Source organism: Bidens hawaiensis, unplaced genomic scaffold (assembly GCF_021521415.1).
Source record: "Bidens hawaiensis isolate Kalapana, Puna unplaced genomic scaffold, B.hawaiensis_p1.1 tig00005823_1, whole genome shotgun sequence".
Classification (NCBI taxonomy): Eukaryota; Viridiplantae; Streptophyta; class Magnoliopsida; order Asterales; family Asteraceae; genus Bidens; species Bidens hawaiensis.
This window is the reverse complement of record NW_027491384.1, coordinates 1,377,937-1,388,207: the sequence shown is the minus strand read 5'-3', so window position 1 is coordinate 1,388,207 and position 10,271 is coordinate 1,377,937.

The window sequence follows — 10,271 nt, the reverse complement described above, 5'->3', positions numbered from 1 at the left end:
CTTTTGGGCGGGAGTAATCTCCTTACAACTGGAGAATAGACTAAGTGTTCTGCGCGTATTACTTTGTGCGCATAGCTTTCTGCGTGAAGGACATTTCTTTGCTGCGGGTAGGTGCGTGACCTTCTCGCAGTCAGGGACATTGAGTTTCATTTGTAGATTCTCCAGGTGGTCTTGGTATTTCAACATAGTGATCAGTTATGTTGAAGTCAATTCCATCTTGGAGCTTCAGACAAACTAGCTCTCAATGTTCCCGCCATGCGGGGAGGTTAGTTCCCTTCCGCACGCGCATAAACGATTTAGGGTGCACCCGCCTTAGCATCATGCGTGACGGTCAACCCATTAGACATCATAACGTTAAGGTACATGAAAACATAAAGCCAAAACATTCGCGCATGGCGCATATAACATATGCTCACGCTGGTTCTTAACATGGCGCGCTCGCGCAGGGCGCACATAACAAATGCACGCGCTGACTATCATGGCGCGCTCGCGCAGGGCGCACATAACAAATGCACGCGCTGACTATCATGGCGTGCTCGCGCAGGGCGCACATAACAAATGCACGCGCTGACTATCATGGCGCGCTCGATATTTACAATCACCTAATTATTAGGTTGATTACTTAGTTTATAGGATTGAGAAATTTACCGGGTGCCACAACGCACAACCCATTTGCCATGTTTCCATGTTTCGAAAATCTGGATAATATGCTTTGAGAATTGGGTCAAGAAAATTCATAACTTGTTTATGGATTAACAAGTCTTGAAGGTCACATGCATTTTAAAATGCAATTTCCTTATGTGTAAGCTTATATTTGTCCCGTATGCGTCCGATACTTGTAATATATTGCCTTAGATATTTTGTATCGTGCAGCCGGAACAGAGAACGTTGTACAACTAACAACACATCTCAACTTGCACACTGAAAAAGTTTCCATTTTTTTTATTCTTTTAAATACTTTTGTAGTTTTATGAAGTTCGGATTTTTATTTCAGTCTTTTAAATAACAAGTTTATGTTATTTTAACACGTGATAACGATCAGACTGTGCTTGTTTGGTTCATCTAACTTCGTTTTTTAATCATGTTGTAATATTATAAGTAATTGATATACTAAATATTATTATAAAACATGTTACTTTTAACTTTGGAACAAGTTATTTACTTTTAAACGAAATATTTTATTGTGTTCTATTTAATTTGTTAATATACGATAGAATTTTGGGTAAAGCAAATTCATAAAAAAATAAATAAATAAAAGTACTAGTCATTGGACCCAGAACACGATAACTATGCCTAAAGTTTGAAATTCCCAAAATTTCTATGTATTCTTGTTCCAAATTCCACCACTTGCTCCTCATTTCGAATCCTTTTGTTTTGGCATCATAAACAATACAAATGGAGGAATGTTGAGGAGACAAAATGTGGTGGGTACCAACAATCTTTGTTGAAAACTATATATTAAAAGACAAGGCATCGTTCGGTATGTTTTTCAACCTAGCAAGTAGCTACAAATAACCAGATAGAATATTACATGAGAAAGACCCATAGTCCAAGTTAATTATTGAATCTTTATCCTATTTTTCAACCATTTAAAAGTATCTCCTCGAAGACTCTTGATTTGGATGGAAGAATGTCACTATCAGGAACCGTCTCAACCAAAATGGTTAAGAAAATACTTTGAATAGCCATTTTGGTTAAGGCTTCATTCAGAATGCCTTCAACTGTGTTTCCCATAGTCGAGTATAACTTACACAATGTGAGATCCCAAATATGTTTCGATTTGTGAGAAAGGTCAATAAATGAGAAAACGTTTGGTATAAGTTACACCATGCGAGTACCCGATCCAAAATATGTTTTAAGAAAGGCCAAGAACTGAGTAAGTCGTTTCACCATAGAGGGCAATATGTACAGAAAATAATAGGGGTGTTTACTGTTCCATTTTGACGGTTTTTTAGGTCAAACCGTTTGTAAAAGTATTCCATCGTTGTAAACTAAAGCCAGACCTTTGAAAATAAAAACCACATCAAGCTGATATTAACGACTCGGCTCTGGTTCTGTGTTTGGGTATTTTTTTGCCCTTCATACATGTCCAAATTGAAACTTGAGATATATATAAAAAAACCTGCCAAGAATGAAGTGGGAAAATAAACTCTCAATTTGTCAACATAAACTGTTAAAAATGCAAGCTAACCATAATTCTTTCTAGTTGTCCAAACTTCAATTTGTTGTTTGGTTTGGGCTAGAGATTAGCATGTATGTTGAATAATAAGAATTAACACGCTCTCATATCCAATCAGGTAGTCGGTTCGAGCAGAAAAAATAACTTTTGTATCAAAAATAAGTTAAACCAAATTGATTTTTACTTCAATAGCTCAGGGTGGGCCGTGGGCTCACGGGCTGCCAATTGTTAATGCAAATTTAGACCCAGCTTTATTTAAGTATAGTTTATAGACAATTAAATAAATTTATTATCTAATACAAAAAAGGGAAAAAAATCACAGATAATTAAATTTTACATTCAGGTTCGGTTTTGTACAACCGGTTTTCGGCATATACCGCACGCCAACCTTCCGTTACGGTTTTGAAACTTTGAAGTTGAACAGCCAAAAATTAAAATAAAAAAATAAATAATTAAAAACCGACCACGAAGCCAAACTAATGACCGGTTTAAACGTTTTCACTTTTTATAGTTTTAAACCGAACGGTAAAAATCCCTAAAAGATAGTGAGAAGCCCTCTCCTAACTAAAGCATGATACGATATGATCTTGTTTAAGATCTCCTTTCAACAAAAACAATTGACCTTTAGCGGCGCCCACTTGATCCACCCGTGAGAATAGTTTTGCTGACTAGGTTAGGTGCCATCGATTCTTTATCATATCGACCGGACAATAAACTCAAATGAATCATATCCTAATCCATAGCCACTTGTCTTTGTCTACGCTCAGCTTGGACCTTAACAGCTCCAAACATTGGTTTAGTTTCATTAGTTCATTTCGAGTTACTCGAGTTTTGTTTTCACTGCCAATTCCATCCGATTGAGTTTGAAATTTGAAGCTCTAATCATTCTTTCTTGTACCTTCATTCTTTCATACCCATATTTTGAGGTTTTGGGATCGGTACAATACTTAATTTACTCGGTTTTTGTCTTCGGTACTGGTATCGTCCTGAGTATTTTCGGTACCAGTACAGGTATTCGTTTTTTGGGATTTTCGGTATTGGTTATTTTCAAAACCGACACGTAGCTCATCCCTACTAAGAGCATCCACAATGGTGGATGAGTAAAAAGAAACTAAACGCGTCACATCAGCTGTCACATCAGATTTTCACTCATCTACTTTTAAACACAAAAAATTCTCATTTATTCTCCAACATTACATCCACTTTTAAACAACCATATATTCCACATAATCATCTACTTCCAGTGTTGTAAATATCGCTACTCGGTAGTCGAGCGGTTAGGTGGGGACTAGTGATTAATCGGATCAGACTTTAATGTATATTTTTCAGTTTTATATAAGCATACACACATTTTTATATGTAATTTTTAGTTTTATACATACAAAAACATATTTTGACCGTAAATTGGCTAAAATCTTATTGGAAACCGCTAGTTTTCACTGGAATCTCGCAAGAAACCGTTGATTTTGGTCGCAAACTCGCCGGAAACCATTGATTTTGGTCGGAATCTCGCTGAAAACCTCTGATTTTGGTCAGAATGTTGTCGGAAACCGCTGATTTTAGCTGGATTTACCGATTAATTAGCCGACTATCCCAAAATTAATTAGTGGTGGAGACTAGCGATTAATTGGCGCCTAGTCGAGATTTTTGAAACACTTCCTACTTCTATATTTCCTTTATATAAAGAAAAATACTTTTATGGATATCTTATTTTTTTATTTCATATTATTTAAAAATAAAATGTTTTCTAGTAAATAGATTTAAAATAAAAATAATAAAAGTCATATTAATACAAATTTAAAATTACTTAAACAATAAATAAACAACCACACCAAACACATCAAAAATAATTATTAAAATCTTTTAAAATTACATAAACAATAATATTTTTTTTATTAAAAATTTTCTATTGAAAGTAAAAACAAACAAAAAGAAATCTTTTTTTTTTTAATTCAAAAGGAAAGATAATTAAAGTTTGGGGTTGAAATTGGTTTCAAATTTAAATGAAAATTAATTACATCTGACTCATTTATCATGTTTACTTCTATCCAGTTTTGTGGATATGCTTTAAACTGAAAATCAAATTCAATGTGCATTTATCGAGTTCATAATTCTGAATGTTGCCACATCAGAACTAAACAACCCATTGAAGATGCTCTAAGGAGTGTGTTTATGCCGACCTTATATTCAACAGCTCGTCGCTAATTCGAGCACTGTTTTTCCATGATACAGACATGACACATCTTTTCCTTGACCTTTCCAAGAGTTTCTTCTATTTCGCGAAGGTTATCTAGAAGGCGGATTTGGTATTTGGATATTGTTTGTATCAATGATTATCCATTTGTAGATGGAGCTTCAATAGCAGCTAAGCCTAGAGGGAAATTATGAGCATTACGTTCATGCATAACTTCCATACCAAGGTTAGCACGGTTAATGATATCAGCCCTTAAGCGAACCAGCCTATCCTCCGTATGGGCTTACGTGATGGTTGGAACAAAGACACATTTGGTTGTGAATTCAAACGTGGCAGATAAATAAGGATGAGAGAACATGACCTTTGTTTCATTGATCTTAGCCCATTAACTAGAATCATTTTAAAACCTGGCAACACGGCAAAGCAGCGTGAACTCAATTGCTAACACACTATATTATACAATGGGTGTAGTGAGAAAAAGAAAACATAACTTGATAACAAAATCTTAAGATAAAAAGTCAGTTCCATAACTTATTTTTTATACTAACGAATTATCGATTGTCTTAACTTTTCGTGAACGACATTTGTTTACTGGCAGTGGTGTTTCTTCCAAAGGGTCATAACATTTACTATTTTCTCCTTACTCAAGTTCTATCATAGAATAAATGGCGTATACTTGTTGGATTCAAACGTGGAACCACCCAGGAGAAAAATCTTATGGCAAAACCCGCGACCACCCGGATGTAACCTTTTTTTCATGGGAATTCTCTCAATTATTAACGGATTTTAACAGTCGATAATAATTTGTCGGTGGTACTCCTTTAGTGAAATTAATACATCTATTTAGGCATAACTTTTATTTTCTTTCCACCAGACGTACGAGTTCTTTAGCTCGTACTTTATGTTGTAGCTACTCGAACTTGATAAATGAAGATTGATCTTAGACTCGTTTAAGCTCGATTTGTTTTATCTTTTAACAACTTGATTTCATGTAGCTAACGAGCTACAAAAAATATTTTGATAATAAAATAATAATATAGATTTAGCTAAAATGAGATATATATTATTTATATATGGCTACATATATGCCCTGTATTAAAAGGAAAAACGAGGTATAGGATTTAGGAACATGACAATAGGGGCGGCTCATCCCGTATTTTAAGGGGCTTAAATGGCGCCGGTGGGGGAGGGGACTGTCTAGGGAGTCATGCCTCCACACAAGTCTACTAAAATTATATAACCATACATTCACATTTTGTTTATAAAAATATTAAAATAACTTTAAAAAATCCTGAAATTTATCTATGTAACTGAATATGATATTTAGGGACGGTAAAAAGAATTATGGACTGGCCGGTAACCTGAACCATTAGAATTTGTTAAAAACAAAATTTCTTAAAACCCTTTTGCTAGCCAATTTAATATGATACAACGTAGTATGTGTTGGATATATAATCTTATAGAAGTTTAAAGACAGATGAATCAACAGAACCCGGATAGGTGGATAACTCGAAACATTTGGAATGAGTTTCTTCTATGAAATTAGTTCTAAAATTTACGAGTTTTAAAATAGTATGATATGTGATATTCGTTCGGATACCTAAACCTATTTACCAATTGAATGTATTAGTATACTATAGATCATAAAAATATAATAAATGATGCTAAAGTTATTACGAAAATTGGATGTTAATAATCTAAAATATTAACCATTGGCCAATAATAATTCTAATTATCATTTTGACCGATGACAATCTCAACTTTCAGTTTTGTTACCATTGTCAACCTCAGTAAAACAAAATAGTTAACTCCGTTAATTTATGACATGTTGTGTAACTTGCATTCACTTAGAAATTTTCAGCTTAGTTGGATATTATTTTTAGAGAAATTACTAGAATACCCTTGTTACTAAAAAAAGGCTTAAAAATTAAATTAAAATGATAATTTAAAGAGGAGAGGCCAACCATTCACTTCATCTTCATCTCCTCACAGAAACGCAGCCACCGACCATTTGTTGCTGCTAACCACCACCATTTCCGGTGACCTACTGAAAGCATGCATCTCCTCATCACAGAAACCATTTAAAAATCGTGACCTTTCATGTCCCAATCATTTTTTTTTCGTCCAGTCCCTATCAAATTACAAGTATTAGAATTTAATTTTGCCAAAACTGAATGAACTAGTTATATCCATTTTAAATTTTTTTACCATAAATTGTTGCTAGTTAATGCATTATCAGACACAACTCTACCGAATCTGCCTAAGTGTATGCTAATTGGCGTGAACGGGATTATTCGACGGTACTAATCACCGCAGGTAACCGATTCCGGCAACTAGATGATGAGCTTAGGTTTGTCGAAAAAGGAAACAAAGAAGTAGCTTTGTGCGAGACCGATTTGGAGTTTATCGTCGTCGATGGTACCACTCGTTCGTCGGGAAAGATATTGGGGAAACGGCGGAACCCATGGTTGTAGGTATTGCTGAGATCATTGAATCTGATTTACGTCTGAAAAAACTCATGGGTATGAAACGATACTTATTCCACGTTAATACTCAAATGGCTCAAGAACAATTGATCATAATCAAATAACCTGAATCAAAATACTCAACTAACAAGCTTCTCGCTTAAACCTTTCTTCTTTAAAACAAAAATCAACTGACTAAACAAAAGACCTAACAAGCGTATTTATATAATATATAAATATAAACATTTGAGATGGGCCGGGTCGGGCCGACTTATTGAACCGAATAATCCTGCATCATAATTTGGGGCTTTCACGGCCACCGGTTCCGATGAGGGACTGGTGATTTCTGGTTATTGGATAATTTGACCGGCGAAAAGGTTTAGAAAAGGTTTGGAACTGTCGTGAATTAATTCGACGTACACCCGAAATGGTGGTGTTCCTAGGTGATGTCAAAAGAAGAATATGTTGGGAGGGCTATGGCTAGGGGAGGCTTGGAGGGTGTGCGAGCCGCACCATCGGCGGGCGCACATAAGTTTCGGGGGCACAAACTTTTTTATACATATTACATATATATGTTTTTTGTGTTAAAAATAAGGTTATTTTCAATGGTTTATGAGATAATTACATGCTCATAATTGGTTCTGTTTATAATAAATAGGTCGATAAAAGTTTTATTTACGTACATTGGCGAATAAAAAAATTCCGTTAAGACTTATGGGCCTTTTTATTTTGGTTCGGCCGAGGTATTTGTATTCTAAAAAACGGCCCTGGCTATGGCCTATTGCCAACGCAGGTCGAAGTGGCAGTGGCCTGATTTAAGGAGGCGTGGTGGTAGGTGTGTTCTAAAAGAAAGAGAGATTGAGACAGAGTGAGAGGTTTGATGTGTGTGTATGGTGATTTTAGTTTTTTTAATTTTTAATAAAAAGGGTAATTTTATAATTTTCTTAAAAACTTAATGGGGTTAACTATTTTTTTTTGACCGAGATTGCTAATGGTAACAAAACTGCAAGTTAGGATTGCCGATAATCAAAATAATAATTGAGATTATTATTGATCAATGGTTAATAGTTTGAATTATTAATATCTAATTTTCCAAGTTATTAATAGCTTAAATTATTAAGTATATAGAGTTATTAGAAGTGTAGTTGAGTAAGTACCCGTCAAATATGAGACATGGCAATGGGCAATCACAAAATCAATCACCAATAATAACCAATAAGACTTTTTATAAAAAAAAAACTTGACATTAATAAATGTATAGATTTATTGGAATCATATTTGAATAATGAGTATCTGCCGATTATGAGAGCGGGCAGGGGGCGGATCTAACTAATAAATGGGTGGTTACGCGGAACTACCTGAGTTTCGAAATAATAGTGTATGTAGAAGCTACTAGAGGAACCACCTTATAAATTAGAAGGGAGCCACCCTATCAACAATTGAAGTGATGGTCCAATTGACAAGTTGTTGGTTTTCTAAGCTGAAGGTCACGGGGTTCGATTCCATGATAAAGCAGTTTTTTGGAACTTTTTTTTCTCTAACTCAGCCTTATCAAATTTAGTGTTTTTATAAAACAATTACACAAAGACACAGCTACACAAACGTGAAACTTTCACGACACTCTTTTCTCTCCCCTCTTCGTACCACAATGCACGCCACTACCAGACCACCGACGTTCACATACCACCGATTGACCGCCGTCCCCGACCACCGTTGCAGCTTTTCCGGCCTACCACACACTACCGTTTGCCTGTTGCTCCTTCCTCGTTGCTACTCTTCCTCGAATCTTCCCACTGTGACAGTAAGTTTAGACTCATTTGTTAAATGTTAATTGTTTTTGATGTTGCTAGTTAAGTTATTTGTTAAATTTTAGTTTTAATTTGATAGTTTTTGTTAGTTTGTAATTGTTGATTTGTAGGTATCATGAATATCAAGAGATATTTCCAAAGAAAACCATTGAACCTTGAATCATCATCTTCAAGTAGCAAACTATCGAAAATAAATTTGGATGATCTTCCATGGGTCCTTCCGAAAAGCAACCAATTTCATCTTACTACCCAAGCCAAAAAGATGAAATTAGACGGGCATATCTACTTAGAAGTCCGTGTTAACCACCGCCATGCGCCGCGGGCTCGTGCCTTTCCCTGACCGCCTTCTTCCAGCCTTGCTAGTTGTACTCTTCCTCGAATCCTCCGACCGTGATGGTGACTTTGGATTCATTTGTTAATTGTTAATTTATTTGTTAAATTTTAGATTATAATTAGCAAATTAAACCAGTCGTAAAGCATTACTATGTAATGAACCTACCCGAATCGTCGAACCGACTCGAAATTTTTATATCCGATTTCATGAAATTAAATCATTTAAAACTAGTTAACCACTTGAAAAAAATTATTGGATCCGCCACTGAGAGTGGATAATGGGCTTAACTTTCAATCACATAAGATCAACAAATACTCTATAAGACATGATTTTATAACCATATATATATGTTTTGAATTACCAAACACCGTTCGATGTCGGCCCCGTTTCCATCTTTATTGGTATTAATGTCGTGTACACTTGGTTCCCACATGCCACTCTAAATACCGCTCTATAAAATAAGCAGCTTAGAATATAATTTCATATTATTTTTAAATAATAACCTACATCAATATTTTTAAACATTACTTCATGAATTTGATTAGATTAAAAGTAACAATTTAAAAAATAATCACGAGCATAAGTGTTTTATTAAAATTTTAAAACCTTAAACATTGTTAGTATACTTCTTCATTATTAGAAAGAAGATAGGGATACAAAATGAACCTGAAACTTAAAATACTTTAAATGGATATTTAGGCATGGCTCGAAAACGAGAACCATTTAATTTTCTTTTACATGTATAAAACGTTTATGGTATTGGTTGATATCTATCTTGATCATTCGGAACATGTAAACAGTTTTACCCTAGTTTACCGGTAGACCTTTCGAATCTGAGTCAAAACGAGGGTTTTATCCTGCCTACATTACGACATAAAGTTTCGATTTTTGTGGCGGTGCAACTGGTGTCAAGTGACATAAGAGAAGAAGGTTCCTACGAGGACTCAAGAATCCGGGGAGAAACTCTCTAGGGATTCCAAACCGGGTCGACTTGTAATCTCCTAGTCGGATAAAATATATATCTTGAAATTGTGGTAGTATAAAAATGAGGAGAAACAAGAAAAGGTTCCCGATGATGAAATCCACCACATTGATAATAGCGTGACAAGACCCATGGTTCGATCCAAACCCGCATTGTCATTTAACCAAATATCTTCCGGTCCACCACAGCATCATCCACGTATTCACACACTAATGAATTGCATGATGATTTATGACTCAAAATTCAACTCCATCATACACACTCATCCTGACTTTTTAACTCTTCTTCCATTTCTCCACACATCCTCCA